Source organism: Ovis canadensis, chromosome 3 (genome assembly GCF_042477335.2).
Source record: "Ovis canadensis isolate MfBH-ARS-UI-01 breed Bighorn chromosome 3, ARS-UI_OviCan_v2, whole genome shotgun sequence".
Taxonomy (NCBI): Eukaryota; Metazoa; Chordata; class Mammalia; order Artiodactyla; family Bovidae; genus Ovis; species Ovis canadensis.
The window spans coordinates 201,727,140-201,736,751 of NC_091247.1; the positions used below are offsets into that span (position 1 = coordinate 201,727,140).

Sequence of the window (9,612 nt, forward strand, 5' to 3'; positions counted from 1 at the left end):
CCTTTTTGTTGTTGTTGTTATAGCACAACTCATATTTCAATTGGACAGAAAAAAATGAGTATCATTTACAGTATCTTAAGATAAACTGTCTTTGAATGAGAGTTGTTTTTATAGTACACTGAAGTCTACAAGATGTAAAAAGTTACTATTCTAGAAAGTTTACTACTGCACAAAATGAAGACTGATGAAATCAAACAGCGGGTAGGGACGGGCCTGTGGTTTCTCACGTTTCATTAGCTGCTATAACAGTCCTTCAGGTGGCTGAGGGAGTTTCAGATTTTCTTTAGACATCATTAGGTGTCGAAGCTCTTGAGGACAACTTTGATGCTATTATTAATTCTGCCATCTTGGTAGCATTGATATGGCTCTAATGGGGCTCCACCACCCCCATTAGAACTATTAACTCCTTTCATATTAATTTTTGTTATAAATTTCACAAAGGGGGGTGCTTCTGAGTATTGGGGTCCATATTCTATTTTAAGGCTGTATTTTTAGTTTTTATAAATTGTTCTTGAGAGCCCAAACATCCCTGCCCATCTTGTAAGTGCCGTGTCTTCATCATCTTCTAGACTTTGACTAACTGTGCTATCTCCTACACCTTTCTGGTCTTCTTCCAAAGTTGGAAATTGCAAGGAACTTTTACTCCCGAGCCCATGGTGGCTGCCACCTTGCATCACTGTCACTCCCTTCCTTATGCCGCTTTTAGTTTCCAGAGCTATATTCCTCGAGTTCCTTGGCTCCAGGCCCCTTCCTCCAGCTTCAGTGCTGTGGGCAGTCTCTTCTGTTTCTGCACCTATACCCTTCCATCATGCATGAACAAGGCAGAAGTCCAGGACATTTTTATGACCTGGCCTTGGAAGTCACATAATATCACTTTCATAACAGTCTAGATGAAGGCAGTCAAAAAAACCACCCTAAAGAAGACTACAAATGACCAATAGGTACACGAAAAGACACTTAGCATCACTAGTCAGAGAAATGCAAATTAAAGCCACAGTGAGATATCGCCTCACAGTCTTAGGATGAAAGTGAAAGTCGCTCAGTCGTGTTCAGCTCTTTGCAATCCCATAGACTATACAGTCAATGGAATTCTCCAAGCCAGAATACTGGAGTGGGCAGCCTTTCCCTTCTCCAAGAGGCCTTCCCAACTCAGGGATCGAACCCAGGTCTCCCGCATTGCAGGTGGATTCTTTACTAGCTGAGCCACAAGGGAAGCCCAAGAATACTGAGGTGGGTAGTCTATCCCTTCTCCAGCAGATTTTTTTTTTTTAATTCTCATAATATTTTTTTTAATTTTAAAATCTTTAATTCTTACATGCGTTCCCAAACATGAAACCCCCTCCCACCTCCCTCCTCATAACATCTCTCTGGGTCATCCCCATGCACCAGCCCCAAGCATGCTGTATCCTGCATCAGACATAGACTGGCGATTCGATTCTTACATGATAGTATACATGTTAGAATGCCATTCTCCCAAATCATCCTACCCTCTCCCTCTGAGTCCAAAAGTCCATTATACACATCTGTGTCTTTTTTCCTGTCTTGCATACAGGGTCGTCATTGCCATCTTTCTAAATTCCATATATATGTGTTAGTATACTGTATTGGTGTTTTTCTTTCTGGCTTACTTCACTCTGTATAATCGGCTCCAGTTTCATCCATCTCATCAGAACTGATTCAGATGAATTCTTTTTAATGGCTGAGTAATACTCCATTGTGTATATGTACCACAGCTTTCTTATCCATTCATCTGCTGATGGACATCTAGGTTGTTTCCATGTCCTGGCTATTATAAACAGTGCTGCGATGAACATTGGGGTACATGTGTCTCTTTCAATTCTGGTTTCCTCGGTGTGTATGCCCAGCAGTGGGATTGCTGGGTCATAAGGTAGTTCTATTTGCAATTTTTTAAGGAATCTCCACACTGTTCTCCATAGTGGCTGTACTAGTTTGCATTCCCACCAACAGTGTAGGAGGGTTCCCTTTTCTCCACACCCTCTCTAGCATTTATTGCTTGCAGATTTTTGGATCGCAGCCATTCTGACTGGTGTGAAGTGGTACCTCATTGTGGTTTTGATTTGCATTTCTCTGATAATGAGTGATGTTGAGCATCTTTTCATGTGTTTGTTAGCCATCCATATGTCTTCTTTGGAGAAATGTCTATTTAGTTCTTTGGCCCATTTTTTGATTGGGTCGTTTATTTTTCTGGAATTGAGCTGCATAAGTTGCTTGTATATTTTTGAGATTAGTTGTTTGTCAGTTGCTTCATTTGCTATTATTTTCTCCCATTCAGAAGGCTGTCTTTTCACCTTGCTTATATTTTCTTTTGTTGTGCAGAAGCTTTTAATTTTAATTAGATCCCATTTGTTTATTTTTGCTTTTATTTCCAGCATTCTGGGAGGTGGATCATAGAGGATCCTGCTGTGATTGATGTCGGAGAGTGTTTTGCCTATGTTCTCCTCTAGGAGTTTTATAGTTTCTGGTCTTACATTTAGATCTTTAATCCATTTTGAGTTTATTTTTGTGTGCGGTGTTAGAAAGTGATCTAGTTTCATTCTTTTACAAGTGGTTGACCAGTTTTCCCAGCACCACTTGTTAAAGAGATTGTCTTTACTCCATTGTATATTCTTGCCTCCTTTGTCAAAGATAAGGTGTCCATATGTGTGTGGATTTATCTCTGGGCTTTCTATTTTGTTCCATTGATCTATATTTCTGTCTTTGTGCCAGTACCATACTGTTTTGATGACTGTGGCTTTGTAGTAGAGCCTGAAGTCAGGCAAGTTGATTCCTCCAGTTCCATTTTTCCTTCTCAAGATCGCTTTGGCTATTCGAGGTTTTTTGTATTTCCATACAAATCTTGAAATTATTTGTTCTAGTTCTGTGAAAAATATGGCTGGTAGCTTGATAGGGATTGCATTGAATTTGTAAATTGCTTTGGGTAGTATACTCATTTTCACTATATTGATTCTTCCAATCCATGAACATGGTATATTTCTCCATTTATTAGTGTCCTCTTTGATTTCTTTCATCAGTGTTTTATAGTTTTCTATATATAGGTCTTTAGTTTCTTTAGGTAGATATATTCCTAAGTATTTTATTCTTTTCGTTGCAATGGTGAATGGAACTGTTTCCTTAATTTCTTTTTCTACTTTCTCATTATTAGTGTATAGGAATGCAAGGGATTTCTGTGTGTTGATTTTATATCCTGCAACTTTACTATATTCATTGATGAGCTCTAGTAATTTTCTGGTGGAGTCTTTAGGGTTTTCCATATAGAGGATCATGTCATCTGCAGCAGATCTTTCTGAGCCAGGAATCGAACCAGGGTCTCCTACATTGCAGGTGGGTTGCTTTTTTTTTTTTTAACCAACTATCAGGGAAGCCCACACACTGTTAGGATGGCTATTATTAAAAGGGCAAGAGATAAGTGTTGGTGAGGATGCAGAGAAAAGAGAACACTTGTGAACCGTTAGTGGGAAGGCAAATTGCTATTGCCATTATGGCAAAGATTTTTATTAAAGTTCCTCAAAAAAATTACAAATGGAACTAAATCATATAATCCAGCAATTCCATTTGGGGGCATATAAGCAAAGGAAATAAAATCAAGTTCTCAAAGGGATATCTACACTCCCATGTTCACTGTGCCATTAATCACAATAGCCAAGATGTGAAACCACCTTAGTGTTCATCAAGGGATGAATGGATGAAAAACGACGTGGTATAAACCATCATGGAAAAGAACATGGAAAAAAATAACTGAGTCACTTCACTGTACAGCAGTAATTAACGCAACATCGCAACTCAACTATACTTCAGTAGAAAATAAACTTTAAACATTTAAAAGATGGGGTCATGGATACATGTATATATATGGCTGCATCCCTTCACTGTTTACCTGAAACTATCACAACACTGTTAATTGGCTATATCCCAGTACAAAATAAAAAGTTAACACACACACACACACACACACAAAGATGTGGTGAAAAGTACAATGAGATTATTCAGACATGGGAAAGAAGGACGGACTGTTTCTGTGACACAAGTGGAGCATGAGTGCATTATGCTAAAGTAAATAAGTCAGCCAGAGAAAGACAAAATACTATCTGTTCTCCTTAATCTGTGACATCTTAAAAAGCTGAACTCATAGAAGCAAAGTAAATAGTAGTTGTCAACAGCTGAGGGGTAGGGAAGATGGGGAGATATCCAAGAGTGCAAATTTCCAGTTGTGAATAAACACTGGGGATATAATATACAGCATGGTGACTACAGTTAATCATATCATATTATATACCTGAAAGTTCCTAACAGAGTAGGTCTTATATGTCTCGCCCCAAAATAAAAGGATAATTATGTGAAGTGACGGAGATGTTCACGAACACAATTATGGTCACCATTTTGCAATACTCACAGATATCAGATCATCACATTACACAGCTTAAACTTACACAATGTTACATGTTCATCAGATCTCAAATCTGGAGGAGAAATGAAAATTTTGCATATACTGTCCGTTCAGTTCAGTTGCTCAGTCCTGTCCGACTCTTTGTGACCCCACGAATCGCAGCACACCAGGCCTCCCTGTCCATCACCAACTCCTGGAGTTCACTCAGACTCACGTCCATCGAGCCAGTGATGCCATCCAGCCATCTCATCCTCTGTCATCCGCTTCTCCTCCTGACCCCAATCCCTCCCAGAATCAGAGTCTTTTCCAATGAGTCAACTCTTCGCATGAGGTGGCCAAAGGACTGGAGTTTCAGCTTTAGCATCATTCCTTCCAAAGAAATCCCAGGGCTGATCTCCTCCAGAATGGACTGGTTGGATCTCCTTGCAGTCCAAGGGACTCTCAAGAGTCTTCTCCAACACCACAGTTCAAAAGCATTGATTCTTCGGCGCTCAGCCTTCTTCACAGTCCAACTCTCACATCCATACATGACCAATGGAAAAACCATAGCCCAGACTAGACGAACCTTAGTCGGCAAAGTAATGTCTCTGCTTTTCAATATGCTATCTAGGTTGGTCATAACTTTTCTTCCAAGGAGTAAGCGTCTTTTAATTTCATGGCTGCAGTCACCATCTGCAGTGATTTTGGAGCCCAAAAAAATTAAGTCTGACACTGTTTCCACTGTATATACTGCATATACTGTAGGGCCTAGTAATTCACTACATACCCAACAGAAATGCACACATATGTACCAAAATTACATACCAGAGAATGCTCATTGCTGCACTGTTTGTAACAGCCAAAAACTAGAAACCACCACAAATTTTTCCATCAGTAGGAAAGCTAGTTGTATGTATCTCATGAGTATGTATGTATCATGACACTTGCACGCAGCTGTATGCAGGGGTGAAAAAATGAGTCAGTCACAACTATATGCCTCAACATGGATGAATCTCACATACATACTGTACAACTGCATTTACATAAAGTTCAAAACAGAGGCAAATCTAATTATATGAAGAATTGATGCTTTTGAATGACAGTGCTAAAGACTCTTGAGAGTCCCTTAGACAGCAAGGAGATCAAACCAGTCAATCCTAAAGGAAATCAACCCTGAATATTCATTGGAAGGACTGATGCTGAAGCTCCAAAACTTTGGCCACCTGATGCCAAGAGCCTATTCATTGGAAAAGACCCTGATGCTGGGAAAGATAAGAGGGCAAGAGGAGAAGAGGGTGACAGAGGATGAGATATAGGATGGCATCACTGACACAATGAACATGAATTTGAGCAAACTCTGGGAGATTGTGAAGGACAGGCTAGCCTGGTGGGCAGCAGTCCACGGGGTTGAAAAGAGTTGGACTCGACTTAGTGAGTGAACAAAAACAAACGATGCTAAAATAAACATTTATGTTTTCTCACGTACGAGTTTCCAAGGCTATAAAACTGAATACACTATAGTGTTAGACAACAAGGACCTACTGTATAGCACATGCAAATCTGCTCAATGTTATGTGGCAGGGTGGAGGGGAGGAGTGTTCAGGGGAGAATGGCTACATGTGTATATTCAGCTGAGTCCTTTCAAGTTCTCCTGAAACTATCACAATATTGCTGATCAGCTATACTGCAATATAAAAGTTAAAAACAAACAAACAAACAACTACAATGTTGTAAATTAGGATGGTGTTTATCTTTGGAAGAAAAGGGCCTAGTGACTGCAGGGAGCTCTGGGAAGTCTCCTGGGTTACGGATAATGTTCTATTTTGTGATCTGAATTGTGGTCACCACTTTGGGGTAGCTTGTTGAGGCACTGTCTACTTTTCCTTATATAGATCAGCAAGCAATTATTTGTGTGTATAAGACTGTCACCATGTCCTCCTCCTCTTCACCCCCTTGCTAGCATCTCTCCATGGGGTATCCCATCATTACTCACTCACTTGAGGGACAGCACCACTTATGAGCCAGGATCAGCAAGTCCCCTCTGAGAGTGGAAGGTCAGCCCCATCAGGCTTATTAGGACAGGGGTTTAATCAGTTTGATTGGCGGAGTCCCCTTTGTGTATATTAGTTGCCCAACCATGTTTGACTCTTTGTGACTCCATGGACTGTAGCCCACCAGGCTCCTCTGTCCATGGGATTTCCCAGGAAGAATATTGGAGTGGGTTGCCATGCCCTTCTCCTGGGGATCTTCCCAACCCAGGAATCAAACCCAGGTCTCCCGCAATGCAGGCAGATTCTTCAACGTTTGCACCATCAGGGAAGTTTTGGAGTCCCTGTTAGTACTTCCCAGTTCAGGACTTTCCCGTGCTGTATTTAAATTTCCAAAGATACCTACACTACTGATGGCCATGAGGTCCCTGCCCCAGAACACAAGAGGCTCTCCTAGATCCGGATATCTGGCTCTGCCATCTGGAAGCGATGGTAGGGAGCTAGAGGAAGAGCCTGCAACAACCCCAGGATGCCTGAATGAGAGAGATGCAGGTCAAGTCTGAACAATGTGCTCCGGCTACATACTAACTACATGACTACTTATTTTCTCAGTTGTAAAGCTGGGCTGCAGTGACCTTAGCATACTATTTTGGGTTATGAAGATCACTACCCTAAGAACTAAATACAGAATTTATGTAACGAATTAAAATGTTCTAAGTGAAAAACAAACAAACTGTATATACTATCATTTACCATTGCTAGAAATCTAAGTCTTCCTTTGATTTAATCAAAGTTCTGAACATCTACCCTTGTGGTATGATACCTGAAATTATGTGCATGCATGCTCAGTTACGTCTGATTCTTATAGTCACATGGACTGTAGTCTGCCAGGCTCCTCTGTCAATGGGATTTTCCAGGCAAGAATACTGGAGTGGGTTGCATTTTCTCCTCCAGGGGATTTTCCTGACCCAGGGATCAAACCAGCATCTCCTGCATTGGCAGGCAGATTCCTTACTGAGCCACATGGGAAGCTGGGTATGAATATGGCCAATAAAGTTTTCTAAAAAATCATTTTTTAAAAAATGGTTGAACCTGGGCCAAGAGGGTGGGACTGGAACTGATTAATAGGGTGGGGTCTGTGGCTTTTATCTATAGCCTTCTGCAATATATTTTTTAATCAATTGCATGTATTTGTATGATCAGTTCTTTTAAGATCATACCCAGAAAAATATTAACATAACCAAGATCCCAGCTGTTCTGACCTTCACAAGTGCTGACACTTCAGGTCTCACATTATCCAGTATTTAGAACCCAGATTCTTCACAGGTTTTCCTAAGAAAAATAATCATTGCAGATTTAATGATTTTTTTTAACAACTCTTGATGATTTCTAAGACCATGGGAGAGGATCACAGCAAATACAATTGTTACATTCATGTTTTCCTAATTATAATTTATCTAAGTAATTTGATTTTGAAAAATTAAAGACTATAGGAGGCTTATGGCGAGAAGCAACTCCCCCCCACCCAACCCACTCTTCACACTTCTACGTCATCCCTGAGGGCCAACCTCTTCTCATTACTTTCAATTAATTCTACGTTCAGTTCTTTTTACAGTTTTTATATGAAAAACCCTCCATTTGAAATGTCTCCCTTTCAAGCCTCCCCTATCTTCAAAGATGCATCCTCTTTGGAAGAAAAGCTATTGACAAACCTAGATAGTATATTAAAAAGCAGAGACATTACTTTGCCAACAAAGGTCCATATAGTCACAGCTATGATTTTTCTAGTAGTCATGCATGGATGTTGAGAGGTGGACCATAAAGGCTGAGCGTAAAAGATTTGATGCTTTAGAATTGTGGTGCTGGAGAAGATTCTTGAGAGTCCCTTGGAATGCAAGGAGATCAAATCAGTCAGTTCTAAAGGAAATCAACCCTGAATATGCATGGGAAGGACTGATGCTAAAGCTGAAGTTCTAATACTTTGGCCACCTGATGTGAAGAGCCTACTCATTGGAAAAAACCTTGATGCTGGGAAAGAGTGAGGACCGGAGAAGAAGGGGGTGACAGGATGAGATGGTTGGATGGCATCATGAACTCAGTGAACATGAGTCTGCACAAACTCCAGGAGATAGTGAAGGACAGGGAAGCTTGGTGTGCTGCAGTCTATGGAGTCGCAAAGAGTAGGACATGACTGTGTGACTGAACAACATCTTCTCAACTTTACCCCCAGCCACACTGCAAGGACCTGAAGCCCTCTTCCCAAAGAGGAACCTGAATAGAGATTCAGTGGGTTCCCTGAGCCTGGGGGGCTCACCTACAGGTCCTGAGCAAGCTTCTCCTCTGCAGAGCCTTGCATCTCGCTTCAAGGAATTTTATACCTGCTGCTCATAAGAGTTTCTCCTGACTTTATATTACTCTGTATTTTATTTATATATGTAATCAGTAATGGAAGTATGCTCAGATGCTCCAAAAAATACCAAGAAGGATGGTTCACTCTAAGAAAAACAGAAGGAAAATATAATTTGGGTAAGTGGGCAAACTTTTCAGATAGATGGAAAGACCTGGAAATAGCAATATAACACAGTGTCTTGGGGGAAAACCTGTATTTTTGGAGTAGAAAGCTCCAGAAGAAAAAATACATGAGAGAAGTGAGCCTTAAAAAGTTAATAGGAGTCAGATGGTCCTTACGTGTGAGGCCAAAGAGCTGGACTTCAGCCCATGGTCCAGGATTTGACCATTTAAATGCCTGTAAATGCCAAACTGATCATGCAAATTAGAGAAGTGAAATCATGCAAATGAGAAAAAAAGACAGAAAGTGTGGGTCTTCTGGGAAACTGGGGAGACAGTGCCCTTCCAGATGGAACAGTTTGATAATTTTTATACAAAGTGTAAGATTAGTGTTGCCAGGCATACCACTTTAATAACAGCAGACTATCCAGATTTTTCTATCAAATTCTCTGGTTTTTAAATGTTGGCAACTATTACCTGTTTTTTCAGGCTCACAGTATGTGGTCAAAAAAAGTATTATATATTCTTTAAAGTTGGTTTCAGCCAACAGATCATTTTTACCTCCCCTAGAAGCAAAAAGGAACCACCATTATGAAACTTAAGACAGGGAGGACCTATGGTCAGTCTGCAGTTTTAAAGATTGCTCTGGTGGAAGAATACAGGATGGATTGATTAGGAGAAGGAGAAATTGAAATCAAATGTGGAGAAACCTATCTGAAGGCACCTGCAGAT

At 40.5% G+C, this 9,612-nt stretch overlaps 1 pseudogene; it reads right to left on the bottom strand.

Moving 5' to 3' along the window:
• Positions 1-240: 240 nt before the first annotated feature.
• LOC138435231 (ubiquitin-conjugating enzyme E2 variant 1 pseudogene) lies at positions 241-8,728 on the bottom strand (annotated as a pseudogene).
• Positions 8,729-9,612: the final 884 nt, after the last annotated feature.